This window comes from Triturus cristatus, chromosome 8 (assembly GCF_964204655.1).
Source record: "Triturus cristatus chromosome 8, aTriCri1.1, whole genome shotgun sequence".
Classification (NCBI taxonomy): Eukaryota; Metazoa; Chordata; class Amphibia; order Caudata; family Salamandridae; genus Triturus; species Triturus cristatus.
The window spans coordinates 903955675-903981370 of record NC_140591.1 but is presented as its reverse complement, the minus strand read 5'-3'; the positions used below and the strand labels follow the sequence as shown (position 1 = coordinate 903981370).

At 51.5% G+C, this 25696-nt stretch overlaps 1 protein-coding gene and 3 pseudogenes across 2 annotated transcripts in view; all 4 read left to right on the top strand.

The window, feature by feature from the left end:
• ZBTB11 (zinc finger and BTB domain containing 11) overlaps positions 1–25696 on the top strand; it is a 2099144-nt gene that overhangs the window by 1902687 nt on the left and 170761 nt on the right. The gene's annotated exons all lie outside the window — the stretch shown is intronic.
• LOC146805242 (18S ribosomal RNA) lies at positions 20964–22673 on the top strand (annotated as a pseudogene).
• LOC146805241 (28S ribosomal RNA) lies at positions 23945–25207 on the top strand (annotated as a pseudogene).
• The window catches only part of LOC146805240 (28S ribosomal RNA), a 1316-nt pseudogene continuing 834 nt past the window's right edge, over positions 25215–25696 (top strand).

Below are 25696 nucleotides of genomic sequence, written 5' to 3'. Positions count from 1 at the left end.
AAATTACACACTGAGTCTGTTAATATTTAGTAGTATTGATAAGTGCATATTATTGCTATCAACTATTCAACTCCCCAAGGTCCGTCGCCACAAATATATACATATTGTAAGGATAAATGCAGGTTCTATTGTGTATTTGGTAAGTTGGGTATAAACCTGCATCACACTGAACCCAGCGTGAAGGGATTAGTTAGGTAAAGTAAATGGGCCTTTGTTAGTGTAAATGTATTGATCCCTGATCGCTGGATCACAGGCTTGCTCCAGGCAGACTTCCACCACCTACAGACAATGGCGAACCTTGTGTCATCTTTGGGTTTCACTATCAATGTGCCGAAGTGAGAACTGCCCCTTCTAGACACTCTGCTTCATCAGAACCATTCTATGATCCCCATCTTTTGGCCTTGGTCTTGGATTTCAGTGAGGTTGACTCTGAGGCTACTGGGACTGAGGGCCTCCTGCATCCTGCTGGTTGAGCATGCTAGGTGGCATGTGCTGGGTAAGGAGTGGGATCTGAAGTCACAGTGGGCACAACATCAGGGGGACCTCTCACCACATTCAGATTTCAGAGGAGACTGCAAAAGATCTGTAATGGTGGTTGCTGCACTGGGATTGGGTCAGCGGCAGACCCTTCTCCCTTCCCCACCCAGAGCTGACAGTGGTGACCGATGCTTTGCTTCTGGGTTGGTTTGGCCATCTGGGAGAGGTGAAAATCAGAGGCCTCTGGTTGCCGTAGAGGCCTGGCTCCATATAAACCTTCTAGAACTGTGGGCCATCCACTGGGCATTGAAAGCATTCCTTCCATTCATCAATGGGTGACTGGTACACGTGCTCACAGACAACACCACCGTGTGATACTGCAACAAAAACAGTGTGGCGCGGTTATGGACCCTGTGCCAGGAGACCCTGCGCCTCTGCAAATGGTTGAACCACCAAGGAATTTTTCTAGTGATGAAACACCTGGCAGGATCGTTGAATGCCAGGGCAGACGAGCTCACCCACTGGCACCTAGCTAATCACGAGTGGCAGTCACACCCAGAGGTGCTGCAAGGTGCTACTGCTAAGAATGTGCAATGTCAGACTAGAGTGTCCAAGGCATTTCTCTGAGACGCGTTCTGCCTTGCATGGAACTTAGGACTGCTGTATGCTTATCCGCTGATATGACTCCTGCCCATAGTTCTCAAGAAGATCAGGACTGACCGGACCCAAGTCAACCTAGTAGCCTCAGATAAAAGCATGTATGTAATCCAGAACTCCTCAGCTTGAGTATTTTTCCTTCGATCAGGCTGCCCATCCGGTAGTATCTGCTATCACAGCAGGACAGGGTTATGCACCTTGGCCATTTGCTGACCACCTTCGACCTTCCTCCGGATGTGCTTAATGTCATCTTGGTATCCAGACATCCCTCAGAAAAACTGTATACACTGGTTGTTGGACACATTTCTGGCTTGCTGCAGTACTTGGCAGATAGACCCTCTGCTGGCAAGGTTACCTGATGTTCTGTTATTTTGTCCCTAGTCTGGCAATGCATTGCTCTGGGTACAGTTGAAGGGTACCTTCTGGCTCTTTCAGTTTTGTTTAAGTCTCCAGTTGTTATGCAGTTTTTAAAATGGTTATACCATGTGTTTCCTCTCTCTCCCTTTGTAATGCCACAGTGCGATCTTAACTTGATCCTCATGTCTCTGATGTGCATTCTCTTCGAGCCGCTTCCCAGGTGCAACTTGCAGTTTCTCACCCTCAAATAAGTATTCCTTATCGCCATAACAGCCTGTGAGTGAGCTTCAAACTCTTTCCAGACTCGCTGGTTTTGCAGCCATTCCACATCGGTCAAAACATCACCCTGCCAGCATTCTATGCTCTGCCTCAGCCCTCTGAGAGGAGAGACTTTATGGTTTAGACCCCAAGACAGCTCTCAACTTTTATTTTGATCATTCCATCAGATGACAGATCAGTTCTTTGCGGGGTTCTCTAAAGCAAAGAAAGGCAAGGTAAGTGCAGAAGAGGACCATCTTCCGCTGGATTGTACCCTGCATTAATATCTGCTACACATTGGCCAAAAACCAGCCTCAGAAAGGACTGCATTCTCATTCTACTAAGGCCAAAACTGTTACCACTGCTTTAGCACGCAGATTCCCTATCCTGGACTTGCCGGGCGACTACACAGGCTTTTCTTCATATGTTCACGAAGTACTATTGTCTAGACAGTCAGGTTAGCCGTTAGGGGTACTTCGTCCACTCGGTCCTGCAGAACTTTCTGGTTTGAGTCCTTCCACGGGCCGACCATCTAATAACTACTGCTTTGGCATCTGTCCAATAGAAGAGAAATATGTGGCTAGAAATCTCTTTCAGAAGAACAATTCATTCCTTCAGTAATGATCTTTCTGGTGAAGACTCTAGCCACAGATTCCTCACTGACTGTCTCGTCCTTCCTGTTCTGTGGTTAGTAAAATCTTGTCTAGTTATCTGCACATTGGTCACACCAATTCACCTTTGGGGATCTGTGTCTAGGGGCCCGAACACTCTCAAAACCAACTGACGTCAGTGTGCGGGAGTGGCACCTATATAGGCTCTGCAGTTTATTTCCAGAACGGAAAGGCAACAATACGGAGCCACACTTCACCACTTACCAGCGTGCAGTGGTACAGCTAGTGAAAGTAATCCTTTCAAAAAATGTCAACCTCTTATCATTAACATGCCGCCCAAAGGACAGATGGAACCCTACTTGGGGGCAGAGTCTTCACGTAATAATGTTGACAGGCCATTGAGGTCACCTATTTCTTGCACTGGTCATATAATATTCACTCTACATGAGGTATGCTTGTCACAACAAAGTATGCTAACGATGTCTTCACAAGAGGTTTTCATAACAATGTTCAGTTTCTTTATGTAGTACAATGATTGTATACTGCACGGTTAAACAAGCATTGGCATAGCCAATAGGTCTCGCTTTTGGGACCTTATAAGTATTTAGTTATGCAGCACAATATCCTTGATGCAACAACATCAACTGTTGCATGGCTAAACACTTATAAGGTTCCAAAAGCGAGACCTATTGGCTATGCCAATGCTTTTCCAATGCATTTCCAGTAGCTGGGGTCCTGACTCTTTCCTAAACCTGCAGCATGACACACATGCTCAAACTTCCTTTCGGCGTTCCACGTCCCCTGGTTTCCTATAAGAAGCGGAAATGGGAGGCGAGTGGGAAGTCCGATGAAAGTTTACTTCCCAGACCATTAACAATAAAAGATCCTATAAAAAGCTAATAAATAATCGGGCTGATCTCTTGGTGCGTCTTCGGGAGGCGTGGACGGGGGATGGGGTTGAGTTGGATGACGAGGACTGGCAGTCTGCGCTGTCATCCCCTAAGGAGGTTGCCATCCCGGCCCGTCTCCGTCTGGTCCAGCTTAAGATTCTCCATCGTGTCTATGTGACGGGTCCCCGTTTGGTCTCGATGGGGTTTTCTGACGACGGGCTCTGTAAGCGTGGCTGCGGGCTCAGTGCCACCTTTCTCCACATCCTCTGGGAGTGCCGCGAGGTGGCGGAATATTGGCGCCAGGTGCATGATGTTATGAAACGAGTCACTGGGGTCGCTCTGCTGCCGGAGGTGCGCCGATGTGTTCTGAATGTGTGGGAGCCCAATGACTATAATGCGGCCCAGGCTCGGTGGGCGGCCCTTGGGAACATGATTGCAAAGAGAGATATTGCGCAGCTTTGGGGTTCCCAACGGCCTCCCACCGTGTCCGTATGGAAGGAGAACATGGACTGGTGCATGTTCAAGGAGAAGACTGTGTATGTGGCTCGTGGTAAACCGGGGGCATGGGGTAGAATCTGGGGTCAGTGGAATGTGTATCGAGGGACTATCTGTTCTCCCCCCCTGGTGGATGCGTCTGAGGTTGCCTTGTCCCCCTGATCCTTGAGGGTTCCTTGCTTAATTTGTTCATCTGTGTATAGGTTTGGTTTTCCCGTGGCCCCCCCCTCCCTCTCAGACCCCCTTTTTATTGACCACCCTATGGTGGTCGGGTGTGGAGTTCCTCTGCTGTGGTTAGACGCCCTTTCAATGTTTCTCGCCTTGCTTTTTGGTTTTTTATTTAAATTTTTTTTTTTTTTTAAGAGGGTGTATCCTGACGTCCCTTATGTGCAGTCTGATCTCCTGTAATTTAGCGGAGCCCCTGTGGGCCAGTCATTGTTTTTTGAACTGCTTGAACATCTCTGAATACTAGCGGCCGGCCCAGGAGGTTGTAGGCCCGTGCTTGTACTCTTTTTCTCTGCACAATAAAGCTTTTTTACCCACAAAAAAAAAAAACAATAAAAGATCCTGTTGGCCTCATTGAAATAGTCACGTGCTGGTGGCGGTAACAAAGCCACCTGTCCTTAAATACTGAAAGCACCTGGTTTTAAACCCAACCCATATTAAACCTCCCAGACACCTACAGCCAGTAAACGTGCAATATTTACAGCAGCCTATTTATTTTCCATGATCTCGATAAAGGGTTTGCTACAGAACGGTAAAATTGTTTGTTTGTTTTCACTCTTGGGTTTCACCAGGTTGAGCAGTGCACTAAGATGGGACAAACGAGAAATACAAACGTTTGAACCAAGGGGCCATTAGGAACAGCTGGCTGTTGAAAATTAACTGCGCTCTGCAAAAAAAAACAGGAAACTTGTAATTTTCACAGCCCCGAGAGCAGGATAGAGCTAGCCGCTCGCTGATCTTGGGGTAAAAACCAACGGAGCTGACAAGACCAGGCAGTGCTCAGCACTGCGAGCCGAGCTAGCCGCACACTGCTTTGGGGGGGGAAGGGATGACAAGAGCAGGTACCTATAAAACGAAGACATTTATCAAGCAGAGACTGCGCTAACGAAAATGTTACTTACTCGTGCCAGCCTGGCAGACGGAAGGCTCTGAAGCAGGGAAGGGGCGGGGATCCTCCAGGGGCCCAGGATTCTCTCAGCTCACCCTCACCGTGCCGCGTGCAATGTCTGGCAACCTAACTCCCCGGTTAAGTCGGTCCGTGTAAGCAACCGTGAGGAGGGGGAGAGTCGTGGCTGCCTGCAGCCAGCGTTGCTCCGCCGTTACTGCCGGAGCTCAGGTTTCCCGCAGCCTACCTGCTGAAGGACCTCTCGCAGGACACGACCTGCAAAAACTTGTTTAGAGCGGCGCTGAGGAGGGGGCGCGTATGACTGGAAGTGCATTTTACTGAGCTTTTTACTCTGTCTTCCTTCCCCCTCCAAGATGCGGATGAAGACCTGGGCAGAGCTGGACAAAGATAAAGGGTTTTAACAAGGCGATAAATCAAGTAACCTGCTGAGTGGTGTTTTGGGCTACACGAGGACTGTGTTTGGGAGGAGATTGCATCCTTCCTCTTTGTTTTCAAACTATGGTGTGTGGCCAAGTTTCGGTAAACTTAGATGTTTAAGATCCGGTGATTCCTACAATGATTGTAGGAGAGTTGAAGCTGGACTACAAAATCGGATTTATAACAATAGAGCTACACAAATAATATTCACCAACATAGGGCTGTGTTAATACGCAGTTTCAGAGACATTACTACACTAACTTCATTTTCAAATTTTTAAAACTAATGCCTAACAAAACAAGCATTGGCCGCACGCGCGCCTCGCGCTTAAAGTTAAAAAAAAAAAAAAAGACGAGCCCGGCGGAGCGTGGCGCGCGCGCGCTTGGGGGCGGGGGAGCGCATTCTAGGCGGGGGAGAGGACCCTTTGAAGTGCTCCCAAAAAGCTGAGTGCATGGCGGCACCAAGCGCGTGATTGTGCGCGTGCTAGCAATGCAATCCGCTTTTTGGGAGCACTTTTAAAAGCCCCTATAGTCTCGCTTTGCGATCGCTTACGCGATAGCAAGGCGAGACCTAAAAATGAATGTCTTAATGGTATGTCTAAAACAATGTGACTTGTCGCAATAGACATAAGGCATGACAGAATGATATATGTAGCTTTAAAATGCCAATATAATGTAGAGTGCATCTGTACTTACTATTCTAGTGATGGCCTCCTCCCTGAAATGGTACAGTCAGTTATGTTCAGACTCCTGCTGAAAATGCACTCGGGTGAATTTTGATATTGGTTTATTCTTGAATGTATAGATTCTATGCTATTTATATGATTTTTACAAAATTGCAATTTGACAGATTTAGGCCCGGTAAATGTTAGTAGCCCATCGGCTGCCCATCAGACCCATGGCTGCCATTAATATCCAGCAAGATTATTCTATTTGTCTGCAGTCAGAAATATTATCAAGTAACTCCTTAAACATATGATTTTTCACAGAGGAACTAAAGAAAGCTTACATAGAAGAACAAGTTGGATCTATGAGACCCTCACAACTGCAGCCCAAACTTCAATGAACCGTTTATAGGCAAACTTATGGAAAGAGCAGCTTTTTTCCAGATCTCAGAATTCATAGGAAAATACCTCCAACTCTCAGGCTGGCAAACAGGATTCCACCCAGGAAGAGGGACTGCATCAGCCTTAATTGCAATTTGAATTAACCTAAAAACAGTTATGGGAAATTTTGTAGCTGCATTACTACTGCTGGTTCTTTCTCCATCTTTAGACACAGTACAATACAATACCTTAATTCTAAGACTCGAAGACGTTGGCATAGACTGCATCATTCTTATTCGGATTTTTTCTTAGCTACACAATAGGTCCTGCCTGATTCATCTACTCCCCTTTACATAAAATACTTACAGGAGTTCTAAAAGAATCTATCATCTCACCTTCACTTTTCAACATCTAGATGAAACCACTACCAGACCTTAACAACATATTTCAACTCACCTGCTACACGTACATGTATCCCAGGCAGACAATTCTCAAACTAGAAAACTCTAAGGAAATAGGAAAATCAGTAGCTGCCTCTTAGTTGTCTATCAGTGGATGGGGTGAAATCACTTCTATATAAATCCTCCAAAAACTGAAATACTGACATGCATTGAATGGAAGAGGTACTTATGATCTACTGTCTTTCAGGCCAGATGAACTGGGACCTTCCCCCAAAGAATAGCTAAAGGAGTAAGAAATCTTGCCATTGTCCCCTTCATTGAGCAATTATTTGAAATCATTTCTAGCAATGTTGACTCAGCTGTGTCCCAAATCTTCCTTGGTGATTTTAATCTTCACTGGGCAAACCCCAAAGACCTTGCAGTATCAAGCCTTAAAGCTTTTTTAAATGATCATGATTTGACTCAGCACTGTGACCAACCAACTCATAATAAAGGAGAAACTCTAGATCTCATTATCTCGAAAGGGCAGACCGTCACCCTGGATTCTATTACCCCGTGTGACTGGTCAGACCACCACTGCATCCTTTTCTATATCAACAAGGAGGTATTGTTGCGGAAGGCTCAACCAATGAAATCAAAGACATGGAAAAGGGACCTCAGATTAATAAACTCTGTTGAGCTAGCTGCCCATTGTACATCTGCCCTCTCCTCCCAAGCGGACCTGACTGAGGTGCAGTTACTCACTGACTCCTACAATTCGACCATCTCCAACATCATGAATGACATTGCTCCAATCCAACATAAAAAGGCTTCAACAAAAATATCCAAACCTTGGTATAATGATAACTTAAACACGGAACGTCGCAACCTTAGGGCAGTTGAACATTCCTGGAGATCAAATCCCTCCTCAGACCAACTTAAACTCTTAAGAGATGTTAGGAGCCTCTACTACAAACAAATCAGGAGCACCAAGGCTAACTATTTCAGACACCAATTGGATCAAGCAGCAAACCATTCCAAGAAACTTTTCGAATTGGTCAAACAGCAATCAGTTGTAGGTCCAAACCTCTCAGAACCTGGAGGCGGCCCACCCTCTTGTGACGAGCTTGCTGCTTTCTTCATTGCGAAATCAAAACTCATCTCCACTGACCTCGCTTCTAAGAAGGCTGTATTGCTCTCCTCCAGGGCAGCATCACCACTTGACCGCTTAGAAAAGCTCAACTCTACCCACCTGAACACCAAGAACAATGCGTCTTGGGACTCCTTTACCTCATTTAGTGAACAAGACATCAAAAAGATCATCTTGAATCCAACCCATCCAACCACTAAAGTGACCCTTTACCCCCGGCCATTTTCAAGGAAATCAAGAATGCACTCATCCCCACCTGGACAAGGATTGTAAATGCTTCTCTATCACAAGGCACGATCCCAGATTGCCTAAAAGCAGCTCATACTGAAAAAACCTAACAATGACATGTCTGATCTCAATAATTTCCGATCTATCTCCAACATCCCCACCCTAGCGAAACTCCTTGAAAAATGCGTTCAATCCCAACTCTGTGCTCGCATTGAGAACTACCAACTCCTAGACCAGCATCAATCCGGCTTTCGGAAGGGGCACAGCACCGAATCGGCTCTCACTCATGTTATGGATGACATTTTAAAAATACTCGCTCAAAACGAATCCTGCCTCCTTATCCTCCTTGACCTTTCTTCCTCTTTTGACACGGTTAATCATGACAACCTCTTATCCATTCTGCAAAACAGGATCGGTTTTGGTGATCAGGTGCTACAGTGGTTCTCGTCCTTCCTCCACCACAGATCGCAAAGAGTCAAGGCTAAACACTCTCTCTCCCAGCCCTCTCCAGTTCTCATGGGGGTCCCCCAAGGATCTGCCTTATCTCCTATCCTCTTCAACCTTTTCCTGTAACCATTAGCCAACTCACTAAACTCCACAGGTATTCGTTTCCACATGTATGCCGACGACACGCAACTCTATTTGAAAATCTCATCCCCGGAAAACATCATCTCACTCAACACTACCCTAACGTATACTCAAAACTGGTTAACTGAGAACCATCTCCTGCTCAACACCTCAAAAACAGAATTCCTGCTCATCTCCCCTCCGAACCACATCCCCAATCTTGACCTCTGGCTGAGTCACCTCACTGCTTTCAACTGCACTCCTCTCATCGTAGACTCAGCCAAATCTCTAGGAGTCACCATGTACAAGCACCTGAATATGAAAAATCATATCAGCAATACATGTAAGGGCGCAAACCACTTGATGAGGACACTCAGAAATATCAAACCTTTCCTTCCACTTAATGATTTCAAGCAGGTGGTCCAAGCGCTTGTCCTACTGAGGCTAGATTACGGTAGTGCTACCCTCTGTGGCCTTCCCAGTTACACCCTGGCTCCACTAAGTGCATCACTGAATGCTGCTGCTAGACTGGTTACAGGCACCAAACGCAATGAGCACATATCGCCAGTCCTAAAATCTCTAAATTTGCTCCCCTACAAAGCACGAATTCAGTTAAAGATTGCCGTTATGACGCACAAAGCCATCCACTTCAATACTTCCAGGTACCTGGCACTTGAACTATCCTGTGGTGTAAGAGCCTCAAGAAGTGCCACTACTTTCCTCTTGAAACCACTTATCCTTAACAAAAAGAGAACTTGTCACAGAGCTTTCTCTGGCGCTGCTCCAAAGATATAGAACTCTCTCCCACCGGAAGTACGCAGAATCTCCTTAACAACGGTGTTCAAACTGGAAGTCAAAAGATTCCTGATACGGTCCACGCCGCTGGCGGTTCCCGGATCCCGCCCTACGGGACCCGGTAGACAGGGAGGAAATAAAGACGGCTATACTGGAATACTTCGAATATAACGAGTTGCCGGAGACTCCCCTTCCCCTCTTATGGGATGCCTTCAAGGCCACGATACGGGGCACCCTCACGGCTATAGCTGCTGCTCGGACGCGGGAAGCCCAACTGTACGAAACCAGACTCGCCCACTAACTCAAGACGCTGGAGAAGATGGATCAGGCCCGCCCGTTGGCGGCCCATAAGCGGCGTCTGGCGGTCCTTAGGGGACAGCTACAGGCACATAGGACGAATAAGGCGGAACGGGCGCTCCTTGCGCTCCGGCAGCGCTTTTACATCGGAGGGGATAAGGTGGGAGCAGTACTAGCGCGGCGGTTGCGTACGAGGGCGGCCAGGGCCCATATTGCGAAGCTGCAGGGGCAGGGGGCACTTGGGTGACCACTGAAGCTGCGAAGCTCCAGGCGTTTCATGATTACTATTCCTCCCTATACAAGAGAGACCCGCCGGACCCTGCACTGATCGCGGAGACCCTGGGAGAATGTGAATGGGAGCCGTTGAGTAAACATCACTCCGAGCTCTTAGAGGAGCCCATTACACTGGAAGAAATAGCAGGAGCCCTGGGAGATCTCCCGCTAGGCAAGACACCTGGGCCAGATGGGCTACCGGTGGCGTTCTTCCGTGCCTTTCTGCCGCAGCTGCAACCCTACCTTCTTCGGCTCTTTAACTCATTCGCGGATTCGGGAGGGCCCTCTCCGGACATGGCGATGGCTGAGATCGCCCTCATCCCAAAGCCGGGGAAGGACCACACCCTCTGCTCATCATACCGACCCATAGCCCTGTTGAATACAGATCTTAAACTGTATACCAAAATTCTTGCCAAACGGCTCAGTACACACCTCCCTCACCTTGTGGACCCGGATCAGGTGGGGTTCATCCACCAACGCCAGGGGGCGGACAATGTCCGTCGCATCGCCCACATTGTGGGTAAGGCCAGGCATTGGGGTATCCCGGCTTGCCTGTTATCCCTAGACGCTGAAAAAGCGGGTAGATTGGGCGTTCCTTCGAGCGGTTTTACGGAAAATAGGTGTTGGGCCCAAAATGGAAGCGCGCATCATGGCCCCATACGCTGCCCCGGCAGCCCGGGTGCGAGTAAATGGCCAACTTACGCAGCCATTCCCCATCTGCAGAGGCACACGGCAGGGTTGCCCCCTATCACCCCTGCTCTTCGCCCTGGTAGCGGAGCCCCTGGCTATTCTCATTCGCCAGTCGCCGGATGTCACGGGCATTTCCCTTCGGGGACGTGACCACAAGGTTGCGCTCTTCGCCAACGATCTCCTTCTCATGCTGTCTGCGCCCTCAACCTCGCTTCCAGCCGCACAATCGTTGCTCCGCACCTATGAGCGTGCCTCCGGGCTAAAAATTAATCACACCAAGTCTTGGGTGCTCAATCTCACGATTCCGGAGGCGGAGGTGGCGGCGCTGCGGACAAGCACCCCATATCAATGAGCGAGCGACTCCGTGAGATACCTCGGCCTTAACTTGACACCGGATTTAGCTACCTGGACGCAGGCCAATTGGCCGGAGTGCAGGCGCTCTGTCCTAGACGACTTGCGCACCTGGAAGGCACTGCCGCTTTCCTGGCTTGGTCGCCTCAATGCAATAAAGATGTCCGTGCTGCCAAAGATCCTCTACCTGTTTCAGACTCTGCCGACTCCCATTCCGGAACATTACATCCAAGGGTTACAACGGGACTTGATCTCCTTTATTTGGGGAGGTAAGAAACCGCGATTCTCTAACAAAATTTTAAAGCTCCCTCGGGATAGAGGCGGCCTTGCTTGTCCCAATCTAATGGACTACTACTGGGCGTCGCACCTCCGATATGTTCTGGAGTGGGGGGCGTGGGAAAGCGAAAAAATTTGGTTCCACATGGACAGGGCAGTTACCTGTCGCCCGATTTGGGACCACGCTTGGCTGCCCCGGGCGGCGCGTCACCGTAGTGCGTACATGGCGGTCCCCACCAGGACGGTCTTGGAGATCTGGGATAGGGTGGCGGTCCGCAGGGGCCTCACCACTTTCCCCTCGCCACACACCCCTCTAGCTCGCAACCCCCAGTTTCCGCCGGCCTGCCGCTCGCCATACTTCGAGAACTGGACGGAAAGTGGCTGTCGGACGATCCGAGATCTCTTTGTGGGAGGGACCTTCAAATCCTTCCAGCAATGCCAACGGGACTTTGGGCTGACGGACAGGGACAAGTTCCAATACGTACAGCTTCGGCACTGGGTGCAGGGCTCTTCGCTGGTGCAGGCGGCCACGAGGCCTCTCACCCCGTTTGAGCACTTAGCGCGCACGTTTGGCACATATAAGGGCCTCGTCTCTCGCGTCTATAAAGTGCTCCAGCACTCCCAGCGTCCAGGACTACATCCGTACCAAGTGCGGTGGCAGAACCTCTCGTGATCCGGGATCAACTCCGCGCAGTGGGCAAGGCTCTGGAGCGATATCCCTAAAACCTTCCGTAGCATCCCCCAACAGGAATCGGCCCTGTCCGACTGCAGAAGATGTTCCCTAAGGTGTCCCCGCTGTGCTGGCGCTGTGCCCAGGCGCCAGGGGACTTTATCCATATTTGGTGGACATGCCCGAGTCTGACTACCTATTGGAAGGAAGTCCTCAGCCACATCAAAAGGGTGCTAGGCTACCCCCTGCCGGAGGACCCCCTCACGATTATTTTGGGCCTCCGACCAACGTCGCGGCGGGCAATGACAGGTCGAGATTGGCACCTGAGCCTTCACATGCTAGGCGCAGCAAAACAAACAGTGGCGGTGTACTGGAAGAAGGCGGAGCCGCCATCCATCAACGTGTGGTTCGCCCGCCTCTGGCAGGTCTTGGCGATGGAGCTGCTTACAGCCCGCCTCCAGTTCAGGGACACTAGGTTCAAGACCCTCTGGTCTCCCTTGGTGGAACACTTGGGCAGGATAGAGCATGCACGATTGCAACCGCCGAGACTGCGGGCCCTAAAACTGTTCGACGACGAGATTATTCTGACGCGCTCCGAGATTCTCACGCGGCCTGTGGAGCTGACACCCTCATCGTTGGAGGGTCCCTACCTACAGGTGCGCGCACCGGGGTCGGATCCTCCCACTGCGCAGGCACACATCCCCACAGGGGTACTAGGGGCGTTGGGGGGCCGCCGGCCCAGCTTAAGCGAGACTAGTTGCATTCATTGGACTTCCCACTTCCCCCCGCTGCGGCGCTTGGCGTTCTGCTTCCCCTCCTCCGCCGCCCTCCCCCGCCACACCCCCCCGCTCCTTGTTTGTTTAGTTTGTCCTGTCTTCAGGATGTATAGAGGTTAAGCGAGGTGATAGTGCCTTGGCGACTCAGCAAGGTGGCGCTAAGCCACTCCATCCAGTCCCTTCAAACACTACACGTTTACTTGGGGACACTGCACTGCATTACATGAGCTGCCCAGAGCATTGCATACGAACTTAGCATAGACCAGGCGCGGAGAGTAGCACCTACCTGTCCTGGGCAGGGTTACGACACTCACTAGCCCCGGACTTGAGTTCTGTTGGCCTCCTACCGCGGGAACCCCGTTGGAGATTAGATTACATCACCAGCTGCATCTGCCCTACCTGACCCCCCTGCTCGTGCGAACATGGCTCTAGACAGGATGTGGGGTGGCGGGCACTTTGGGTGCGACGCGTTGATGGCAGGGAATTGGAGGGGAAATGCATGAGTTATGCTATGCTATACTGTCTCTGTTTGATGGGATTCGACTTTGTTCGCTGCCGTCCAGGATGGTTGTAGGCACACAGCTGTGTACATTGGGCTAACCTCATCTTTCAATAAAAACAAAGTTGGTATAAAAAAAAAAAAAAAAGATTCCTGATGAATAAATTCCTTCAGTAAGTGGGCTAGGCTCTCCTGCCCGATGTTATTGTTCCTACTTCCATGGTACCATCATTTACTACTACACTTCTTTTACGACATACTGTGCCCCTCCTTCGCTACCCTTGTACAATTGTTTAATATAACTTCCATGTGGCATGTGCCGTGTAATTTATGATCACTCGTGTTTTTATCCCTATCTGTTGTTGTTTTTGCATTATTGTCCTTCTCTCCTTCCTAATGTAAAGCGCTCTGATATCATTTGGGATCTTGTTCGCGCTATATAAAACTTTATAAATAAATAAATTGTTTTCTTCTCTGTCCTTTCCATAAATGCTCAAGTGGACAAGCTGGCTCAATCAACTTTTAGCATGACGAAAGCAGTTAAACATATTATTCCATATTTTGGATGTTCCCAAAAGGTATAAGCAACATCACGCCTCTTCTCTAAACTGAAATACACTAACGGACTATACCACCCCATCCCACTCCCAACCATGAGATGTGTACAGAGAATTAAGCAGCAGGGCTACTTCTAAATGTCAACATATAAACTCTCACCTGTCCTGAAGGGACTCTACTGGCTCCCACCCACAAGAATATCTTCTTTCAAGATATTATTCATCAGTCACAGAGCAGTACATGGCAAAGGACCAAAATTCACCCTAGCAGAAAATTACCAAGTACTTCTAACCCGGGATTTACATTTAAGGCACTGCATCTAATAATTTCATTTTAGAGAAAGAAAACTTTCTTTGTTCAAGCCATCAAATTATGGAATTAGATACCTGCAAAAAAAAAGAATCATGTGGAGTTCAGAAGACTGATTATTATGAATTGGCTGTTCCCAACCTAATTGTGAGAAAGTGCCCTCTTTCTGCATCGTTTCCCCCCACTTTTTGCTTAACTGCTGATGTGCTTTGACTGAGTGTGCCCTGGGCTCCTGCCAATCAGGCACCCAGGACCTATGTTCTTTCCCTAAAACTCCATTGGAAACCAAACCTAATTGGCACTCTCTGGCCACAGGCCAGTCCCTGGTAAATGGTACCACATATACCCAGGGCACTGTGACCAGGGAAGGCTTCTAATGGCTGCAGCACTTATGGTGCCACGCTTAGAGGCCTTGTACATTTACACTCACACACTGCCTTTGCAGGCTGCTCGTTTTGGTGCAGAACAAAGCTAAGAGTCGACATGGCACAAATCCCTATGTGCCATGCCTACAACCCACTGCCCTGGCATAGATCTGTTACCCTCTCCTTTCATTAACAATAGTTTTTCTTTCTGATGGATATTCCTAACAGCAAATTCCTCCCTTTGTGAATTTTCCCCAGGCGTTAGATTGAGTCCAGAAATTTTAAAGCAGTATTCCTGCATGCTGGATGATGGCGCTGTGCAACTCCACCCTGGAAGTGAGAGGAGGAACTGCATATAAGTGGCATCCATGCATACTCATGTCAATTCCTTTCTTTCCACACCTTCAGAGGCAGATCTGGAGCTTTTCCTTGGTTTTCAATGTACAAGGGAAAATGTCAACCCTTAAAACAACGCTTAAATCATGTAGGGACTGCCACAAACAGATGTCTGTGACATACCCGGTAAAGTTTGCTTGTGGTGCTGGAGGTCAGAGCACTACTCGAAGGCCTGAGATAACTGCGGCCAGATAAACTCAAATGTCATATGAGAGATGGGACCAAACTTTGTCGCCAAACACAAGAAGATTCCACGCTACAGCCAGTCGAAGGCACCCCATTGTGCTATCCGACCTCAAGCAGAATCCACCTGGACCGAGATCCCGCCAGCTCTAACAGGTGTGCAACCACTTGGCAATCCTTAAGAATCTGATACCTTGCCCTTACCACATGGTAGCGCCCAAACTTTACACATTTGTCTTGCAATTAACCCAGACAATAACAGATACAATGAGGGGGTGACTATGTTTCCCAATATGATGAGGAAAACTGGTACGAAGAACTTGAAGATGCTTGTGGCCTGGATACGTCTCCGGGTACTGCCCTTGTGTCTCCCTCTGGTCCTGCTATGGAGAAAAATGCCTTCTTCGGAGTTATGTGAAGGGCAGCAGAACTTCCAGGTTTACAGGTCCCTCTATGGAAATGAAGACTAATGCATTAACTGAAGTACTTTAACCAGTTCAGGGTCCTACAGAGCTCTATTGGTGCTACGCCCTCCCATTTCTCTCAACCCTGCCACACCTTCCTCCACCATCAAGGTGGCTGACTAAGGACCATCTGTCTGTCTTGCAGCAGGAAGTGCAGGGCTATTAGGCCAAAGGGGCCACAGAGAAGGTTCCAGAATTAGGAACTGGGTGTTATTCCTGCTACTTTCTTGTGACTAAGAAAAACCGAGAACTTCATCCTATTTTAGATCTTCATTTTCTCAACGCCTTCTGTGGAGGAACAAACAACTACAAACAGTGGCTAGTGGAAGGACAAAGTCAAGATGCTCAGTCTAGCCCTGGCTGCCCCAGATTCCAGAGACTGGATTTTGGTGTTGAACATGCAGGATTATTATTTCTATTTCCCCGTCCTACAGGCACAACCTGTGGTTCACAGTGGGCCATGAGCATTTTCAGTTGCAATGCTCCAGTTTGTCCTCACCAGTGCCCCTCAGGTGTTCACGAAAGTGATGGCATTTGTTGCAGCACACCTTCATATGTTGGGTGTACAGGTCTTCTCATACTTCGACTAGCTGCTTAAGTATGCTTGCCCCAGGTAGTTGTCAGCCACCTCCATATGATGGCGAACCTCTTACATCATTGGGGTACACTATCAACGTCCCAAAGTCACACCTGAATCCTTTGTAGACAGTCCTTTTCATTGGAGCTATTCTTGATATGGTACAGTTTTGTGCCCTTCCCCCGGAGAAAAGAGTCCAGGACATTCAGGGTATGATCCCAATGTTTCTGTCCTAGATCGCAGTGCAGATGACGTGGACACTTCTGGTTTTATTGGTCTCTTTTTTCCTGCTGGCACAACATCGAGGGAATCAGTCAGATTTTATCAAGATTGTGGAGGAGACTGCAAAGATTTACCATGGTGGGTAGAGGACAGAGATTGGGTCAATGGCAGGTCCCTCTCCTAACACCCCACCCCTGGAGCTGACATTGGTCAGGGATGCATCACTACTGGGCTGGAATGCCATCTGGGAGATGTGGGGATCAGAGGCCTCTGGTCTGTGTCAGTGTCGTAACTCCACATCAGTTTGTTGGAGTTGAGGTAGAGTCGATTGGCTTTGAAGGCCATCCTACCCACCATCAGATGAAAACGAGTGCATATGCTCACGGACAATACACCACCATATGATACTGCAACAAGCAGGGTGGGGTGGAGTCTTGGGCCCTGTCTCAGGAAGCTGTGCACCTCTGGAAGTGGCTGGGCCACCAAGGTATTTCTCTGGTTGTAAACCACCTAGCAGGATGTTTAAATTCTAAGGCGGACATACTCGGCCACAGATGATTAGCGTATCATGAATGCCAGTTACACCTGGAGGTGGTGATGGACACCTTTCAGCAATGAGGAGAACTCTGGCTCGCCTTTTTGCCACTGCCGAGGACTCTTGATGTCAGCGCTTTTGCCATTGGAGTTTCCGAAGCAGCTCTCTCTCAGAAATGCACTTCATCTAGAGTAGAGCACTGTTCTCCTGCATGCTTTCCCGCTGCTGCCTCTCCTGCCCCAAATTCTGAAGAAGATTAGGACCAACTTGGCCCTAGCCAACCCAGTGGCACCGGATTTAGCAGGAGAGTGTGGTAACTCAAATTCCTAGACATGAGCATATGTCCTCCAATTAAGCGGCCACTTCGGTAGGATCTACTGTTGCAGCGGCAGGGCAGGGCAGGGTACTGCACCCAACTCTGCATAATTTGCATCTGCATGCTTGGAGAATGAGCAGCGGCAATTGACCTCCTTCTACCTTCCTCTTGAGGCTGTCAATGTCCTCTTGGCAGCCAGGGATTCCGCCAGTGTATACCAGTTGAATTTGTGGACTGTTGCGGCATCCGACAAATTGACCCACTACAAGCTAAGTTGTCTGAAGTTTTGTTTGTTCTGCCCCCTGCCCAGCAAGGACTTTCTTTGGGTACCGTTGAGAGCTAGTTATAGCCTTTTTTTTTTTTTGGGGCGATTGCTGGACTAGCCTTAGTTATTCACATCATCTGTTGTGAGGCAGGCTATCACGCTTCTGGCATTTTTTGCACACTCATTCCTTTAAGGAGGAAGAGAAACGCTATTGTTTGAACCCCAACAGGGTATTAAGCTTGTAATCAATTGCACCAAAGACCACTGAGTGGACAATCGGCCCGTTTTTGGGTTTTCTCAAGCAAAGGGCGGAGCAGTGCAAAAACAGACCATCCCTTGATGGATTTTTCTCTGCATAAAGATTTGCTATGCGCTTTACAAAAAGCATCTCTCAGAAGGCTGGCAGGCACATTCAACTGAGGCCAAATCTGTTACCACTGCGTTGGCAGGTGGAGTTCCTGTCCTATACATTTGTCAGGCAGTGTTGGAAATGCTTTTTGCAGGGTTATCCACAAACCTTTTGCTTCTAGTCAGCCCATAGTACAGTCCACTGTGTGTGCCCAGGGCCTGAAAATCAAATGCTGCTGGTGGACTTGCAGCACTGGTTGTGCCACCCACAGGAGTAGCCCTGAAAAGGTAAGTCAGATCTGCCACCGCAGTATCTGTGTGCAGTTTAGTACTGCCATGTCGACTTGGCAAGTGCACCCACTTGCCAGGGCCTACCCTTCCTTTTTCTTACATATTAGTCACCCTTAAGGTAGGCCCAAGGTACCCCTGTGCAAAAAGAACAATTGATCTACAGAATGCAGAACAATGTCATACATTCACCCCAGTACAGAAATCTGGGCCTAAATTCATCGTTTTTTTGCTCCCCATGCCATTCCAGTTTGAACCCAGCCATATGCCAATCAGTCTTGAGCCTTCACCCAATGGGAACAGTTCCGGCCGAACTGCCAAACCAGGTCTTCCCATGACTGGAAACAAGCATCCTAGGACCGGTTTCGGGATTTCACCCCTCATCAGCCAGGATAGCTTGACTCCAGTGGCATGGAGAGCACGGGACCCACGTCTGGGCGTACCTGTCCCACTCATGGTGACAAATGCAAAAAGAACAATTGATGGGCAGAATGCATAACAATGTCATACATTTAACCCAGTACAGAGATCTGGGCCAAAGTCCATCTTTTTTTGCTCCCGAAAGTGGGTTTCTGTTGCAGTAACCCTCCACACACATTTTTTGCCACACTACTGATGCACTGTCACTTGATGTCCCCTGGGTCCATGCCAATTAGGTTCCCAGGGCCTGTGTTCTTTACCCAACACTAACCCAATTGGCCTCTCTGGCCACAGGTCACCCCCTGGTAAATGGCACCACAGGTAGCCAGGGCACTGTGACCAGGGAAGACCTCTAAGGGCTGCAGCACTTATTGTGCCAGCCTTAGAGGTCCTGTACCTTTACACACACACACTGCCTTTGCAGGCTGCATGTTTTGGTTCAGAACAAAGTGAAGAGTCGACATGGCACACACCCCTGTGTGCCATGCCTACAACCCACTGCCCTGGCATAGATCAGCCACCCCTCTAGCTGGGTGCACTATAACTGTGGTGAGGGTACAGGTGCATGAGCCCTGTACCCCTACAGTGTCTAAGTCCATTCTTAGATATTGTAAGTGCAGTGCTGCCATTAAGAGTATATGGTGCTGGGAGTTTGTCATTACGAACTCCACAGCACCATAATGGCTACACTGAAAACGGAGAAGTTTGGTATCAAACTTCTTAGCACATTAAACCCACACTAATGCCAGTGTGGGATTTAAATAAAAATGCACTGAGAGGGCATCTTAGAGATGCCTCCCAAAAAACGACCAGCCTCTGGTGGGTTCCCTGACTGGTACACACCAGCCTTCTACCACAAGACATGTTTCTGGACCCCTAGGGTGGGAGCCTTCGTTCCCTGAGCCCAGAAACAAAGCCTTTCCTGGGAGGGGGTGTTCACTAGGGCTGGGCAGAGTTTGCGTAGCGCCACTAAGCGGAGTTATAGGAAAAATGAGTGGAACACAAGCCCACGTCCTGCGGCCAGCCGAGGCTCCATGTGCCTAGGACAGGGGTCCCTAATGCCCGAGGTGGCTCCCCGATCTCCCCGGCCTGGCTGGGTTGAGAAGCAGGGACTGGGCCTGGGTTTCGGGCAGGGCCTGGGGTGTGGGAGCCCCCGTCCTGCGGCCTGCCAAGGGTCTTTGGTGCAGAATCCCCGAGCCCTGCAAGGGCAGGCGGGAGCCCTACCGCGAAGGCTCAGCTCGGGGCGGGCAGATGGGCGTCCTTTCGGTCCTGGCCATCAGGTCGCACCTATCCCCTCGGCCATCTGGTCGCACGCAATGCTTTCCAATGGGGCGACCAGATGGCCGGGCTTCCCTGGAATTCCCGATGAGGGCTCATTTGCCTCCCCGTTCCCAGCGAGGGCTCCAGGAGTTCCCTCTGTCGCCTTGTGTGCACGGATTACAAGAAAAGGGGGTAATTTTCCTCCAGATTACTAGGGAGAGGGTCTGGCAGGCCTCCATGAGGTTTGGTGAGTCCGAAACAGGAGAAGGCAGAAACCGTGCCTGCCCGCTGGGACCCTCATGGGCCCGGGTACGCACCCGGCTCTCAGCACCTTCCCGATGGTCCTTTTTGTCCGAGCCCACTCAGTCAGACCTCCGTGAGGTCTGGCGATTTTGAGTCAGGGGAAGGCAGCACCTGGGCCCGCCCGCCGGGGCCCCCAGGGGCCTGAGTCTGCGCTTGCCACTCAGCCCCTTCCTGATGGGCCTTTCCTCTGAGTCTGCTCGCCTCAGGAGTAGGCAGGGATGCGAAGCCCGCATCCCCTCCGTGCAGGGTGGCCTGCTATGGGATGCCCTGTCAATACTCTGATCGATTGGGTGCTCTAGGTCCGTTTAGGGATGGCCTGCTTGGCCAGCCTCAGCTGTTGTTTCAAGCAAGGAGCTTCTACCCTGCATGGTCAGTCTGACTCGAGGGCCTGCTGCCTGGCGGGAGGCCCTTCACCCTACCCAGCAAAGCGAAGGCGAGCGGCCCCAGCAGCTTGTACCCCCCAGTGGTCTGACCCGAGCCGAAGGGGTCGGGTGGCGCCAGGCCCTCAGATGCTGCTGCCCGGCAGGTCCGTAGGCCCCGTGCGCCACGCCATCACCCCTCTCCGCCCAGCACATTTCCACAGCAGCTCGGAACAACCGTTCCGAAGGGTGCCGCTGCCGCTAGGCTCCGGCACCCCTGCGTCTCGCTCAGGCTGCACCTTGGCCTGCCTCTCCCTTCCGGGGGAGACGGCTGGGCCTGCTGGTGCCTGTGCGACCGCACCTCTCCACCCCTCCAGCAAGCCCTCCCCCCCAGGTGGTGGGCTCCTTCCCCTAGCAGGCTCCCAAGAGAGAGGGATGTGCGAAGGTTGCCGGTCGGGGAGATGGGCACGCGGCTCCCGAAACCACCCCGTCAGCAGGTGCGGCTACCTGGTTGATCCTGCTAGTAGCATATACTTGTCTCAAAGATTAAGCCATGGACGTGTAAGTACACACGGCCGGTACAGTGAAACTGCGAATGGCACATTAAATCAGTTATGGTTCTTTTGATCGCTCCATCTGTTACTTGGATAACTGTGGTAATTCTAGCGCTAATACATGCCGACGAGCCCAGCCGCTTTGGTGACTCTAGATAACCTCGGGCCGATCGCACGTCCCCGTGACGGCGACGATACATTCGATTGTCTGCCTGTACTTTCTGTGCCTACCATGGTGACTTCGATTCCGGAGAGAGAGCCTGAGAAACGGCTACCACATCCAAGGAAGGCAGCAGGCGTGCAAATTACCCACTCCCGACTCGGGGAGGTAGTGACTAAAAGTAACAATACAGGACTCTTTCGAGGCCCTGTAATTGGAATGAGTACACTTTAAATCCTTTAAGGAGGATCCATTGGAGGGCAAGCCTGGTGCCAGCAGCCTTGGTAATTCCAGCTCCAATAGCGTATATTAAAGTTGCTGCAGTTAAAAAGCTCGTAGTTGGATCTTGGGATCGAGCTGGCGGTCCACCGCGAGGCGAGCTACCACCTGACCCAGCCCCTGCCTCTCAGCGCCCCCTTGATGCTCTTGACTGAGTGTCCTGGGGGTCCAAAGCGTTTACTTTGAAAAAATTAGAGTGTTCAAAGCAGGACGGTCGCCTGAATACTTCAGCTAGGAATAATGGAATAGGACTCCGGTTCTATTTTGTTAGTTTTAGTAACTGGAGCCATGATTAAGAGGGACAGCCGGGGGCATTCTTATTGTGCCGCTAGAGGTCAAATTCTTGGACCAGCGTAAGACGAACCAAAGGGAAAGCATTTGCCAAGAATGTTTTCATTAATCAAGAACGAAAGTCAGAGGTTCGAAGACGATCAGATACCGTCATAGTTCCGACCATAAACGATACCGACTAGCGATCCGGCAGCGTTATTCCCATGACCCGCCGAGCAGCGTCCGGGAAACCAAAGTCTTTGGGTTCCAGGGAAGTATGGTTGCAAAGCTGAAACTTAAAGGAATTGATGGAAGGGCACCACCAGGAGTGGAGCCTGCGGCTTAATTTGACTCAACACGAGAAACCTCACCCGGCACAGACACGGAAAGATTTGACAGATTGATAGCTCTTTCTCGATTCTGTGGGTGGTGGTGCATGACCGTTCTTAGTTGGTGGAGTAACAAATGAGACTCCTCCATGCTAACTAGTTAAGCGACCTCCAGCGATCGGTGTCCAACTTCTTAGAGGGACAAATGGCGTTCAGCCACACGAGATCGAGCAATAACAGGTCTGTGATGCCCTTAGATGTCCAGGGCTGCACGTGCGCTGCACTGAACGTATCGGCATGTGTCTACCCTTCACTGACAGGTGCGGGTAACCCGCTGAACCTTGTTCGTGATAGGGATTGGGTATTGGAATTATTTCCCATGAACGAGGAATCCCCAGTAAGTGCGGGTCATAAGCTCGCGTTGATTAAGTCCCTGCCCTTTGTACACACCGCCCGTCGCTACTACCGATTGAATGGTTTTGTGAGGTCCTCGGATCGGCCCCGCCGGGGTCAGCAACGGCCCTAGCGGAGCGCTGAGAAGACAATAAAACTTGACTATCTAGATAGAGGAAGTAAAAGTCGTAACAAGGTTTCCGTAGGTGAACCTGCGGAAGGATCATTAACGGCGGAGCGGCCCAAGCGACTGACGGCGCCAGCCCGAAGCCCTCGGCTGCCTCCTGCAAGCACACCATAGGCACAGGGCCCGGCCCTGCCCTGCGCACCCCGGCTGGCGGAGCGGTCTGTGGCTGCATGGGGCTCTTGGGTGAGGACCAGGCTTCGGTGGGTCTTCCTCCACCGGGGAAAGACCCAACCAACTCAGGGACAGGAGACTACCCCTGTCCCTTTCTCTGGGAGGGGCACAGTAGTGGGCTCTCCTGAGACAGAACCCATGCTCACCCGGCACGACCCCTGTGGTGGGGCTAAACCGAATGGCAGTGCCTCTCCAGGCTGGGATCACCCCCCCACCCTAAAAAGGCCCTGCTGCCATGGACCCTCCCGTGCCCGAGTCCCGGCCTGTCCGGGCTTCGGGCAAACGAGTAGCGGCCATTTTCGTGTAGCAGGAGGCCTGGAAGAGAAGGAGCCGAGGGCCTGTGAGGGGACGCCCGTCTGCACTTGGTGGGAGGCATGTGGGATGGGGAGCCGCCTGGCTCTCCTCTTCCAGCGCCTTTAGCCCGGGCATGGGTGGGGTGGGCTTCCCATCAACCCGCTGGCACTGTTCGGGGCTACCTGGCGACAGACGGCTGATGTGCAGGTGAGGCAACCCTCCCTCGTTGCCAGGTACGCGGTTTGACCCTGTCCCATGCGGCTGGGCCAAGGGGTTTGAAGACTCGTGTGGTCCCTCCCGGCTACCACGGGAGGGACTGGTGGCGTTGGGGCTGCTGGCTTGCTCCCGTTGCTCCGAGAGTTCAAGAGGGCGTGAAACCGTCGAGAGGTGAACGGGTGGGGTCAGTGCAGTCCGCCCGGAGGATTCAACACGGCGGGAAGGTCGGTGGCCCGGAAGTTCCGGATCCCCTCCTTGGGACCGGCATCCAGGACCTACCCGGCCCCCGCAGATCACATTTCCTCCGCGGCGGTGTGCCGCGACCGGCTCCGGGTCCTCTGGGAAGGCTTCTGGGTGGCAGGTGGCCCTCCGTTCCGGCGTTACAGCCCCCATCCCTATCCGAGGGAGATTTGATGGCCTCCGCGCCCGCCCCCGGGCACCCGCTCTCGGCCGCCCGTCGGGGTGCGCTGGGGCCGGGAAGGGGGGACGGGGGCCCCCTGCTCGACTGTCGACTGGAGCAGACTGTGCTCAGTGCGCCCCAACTGCATCGTGCATCCAGGCGGGGAGGCCCACGCCGGGTGCCAGGGTTCTGCGGCGATGTTGGTTACCCACCGACCCGTCTTGAAACACGGACCAAGGAGTCTAACACGTGCGCGAGTCGGAGGGCCGAGCAAAACCCTTTGGCGCAATGATGGTGAGGGTCCTGCCGCGCTTCCAGCGGTGGACGCACCACTGGCCCATCTTGCCCGCTCCATCGGGGAGGTGGAGCATGAGCGTGCATGATAGGACCCGAAGGATGGTAAACTATGCCTGGGCAGGGTGAAGCCAGAGGAAACTCTGGTGGAGGTCCGTAGCGTTCCTGACGTGCAAATCAGCCGTCCGACCTGGGTGTAGGGGCAAAAGACTAATCAAACCATCTAGTAGCTGGTTCCCTCCGAAGTTTCCCTCAGGATAGCTGGCGCTCGGAGCCCCCAGTTTTATCTGGTAAAGCGAATGATTAGAGGTCTTGGGGCCCATAAGATCTCAACCTAATCTCAAACTTTAAATGGGTAAGTAGCCCGGCTCGCTGGCGTGGAGCCGGGCATGGAATGAGAGTGCCTAGTGGGCCACTTTTGGTAAGCAGAACTGGCGTTGCGGGATGAACCGAACGCCGGGTTAAGGCGCCCGATGCCGACGCTCACCAAAATCCAGAAAAGGTGTTGGTTGATATAGACAGCAGGACGGTGGCCATGGAAGTCGGAATCTGCTAAGGAGTGTGTAACAACTCACCTGCCAAATCAACTAGCCCTTAAAATGGATGGCGCTGGAGTGACGGGCCCATACCTGGCCGTCGCCGGCGCTGAGAGCCGCAGGGGTTAAGCCGCAATGAGTAGGAGGTCCGCTGCGGTGCACACGGAAGCCCGGGCGAGGGCCCGGGTGGAGTTGTCGCAGGTGCAGATCTTGGTGGTAGTAGCAAATATTTAAACGAGAACTTTGAAGGGTTCTATGTGAACAGCAGTTGAACATGGGTCAGTCGGTCCTAAGAGACGGGCGAGCGCCGTTTGGAAGGGACGGGCGATGGCCTCTGTTGCCCTCGGCCGATCGAAAGGGAGTCTGGTTCTGATCCCCGAACCCGGAGAGGTGGAGATGGGCACCCTCGCGGTGTCCAGTGTGGTAATGCAAATGATCCCGGAGAAGCCGGCGGGAGCCCGGGGAAAGTTCTCTTTTCTTTGTGAAGGGCAGGGAGCCCTGGAATGGGTTCGCCCCAAGAGAGGGGCCCGAGCCTTGGAAAGTGTTGCGGTTCCGGCTGCGTCCGGTGAGCTCTCGCTGGTCCTTGAAAATCCGGGGGAGATGGTGTAAATCTCGCGCTGGGCCGTACCCATAGCCGCAGGAGGTCTCCAAGGTAAACAGCCTCTGGCATGTTGGAACAATGTAGGTTAGGGAAGTTGGCAAGTCAGATCCGAAACTTCGAGATAAGGAGTGGCTCTGATGGCTGGGTCGGTCGTGCTGGGGCGTGAAGCGGGGCTGGTCGCGCGCCGCGTCTTGACGAGGTGCCTCCCTCCGGGGCGGCAGCGACCCTGGACGCGAGCCGGGCCCTTCCTGTGGATCGCCCCAGCTGCGGTGGTCGCCTCTCCCCATGCCACCTCCCCGGGGGCGTGGGGCCGGCGTTCTGCCTCGGCCAGCGCCTAGCAGCTGACTTAGAACTGGTGCGGACCAGGGGAATCCGACTGTTTAATAGAAACAAAGCATCGCGAAGGGCCTAGGCGGCTGTTGACGCGATGTGATTTCTGCCCAGTGCTCTGAATGTCAATTTGATGAAATTCAATGAAGCGGGGGTAAACGGCGGGAGTAACTGACTCTCTTCAGGTAGCCAAATGCCTTGTCATCTAATTAGTGACGCGCAT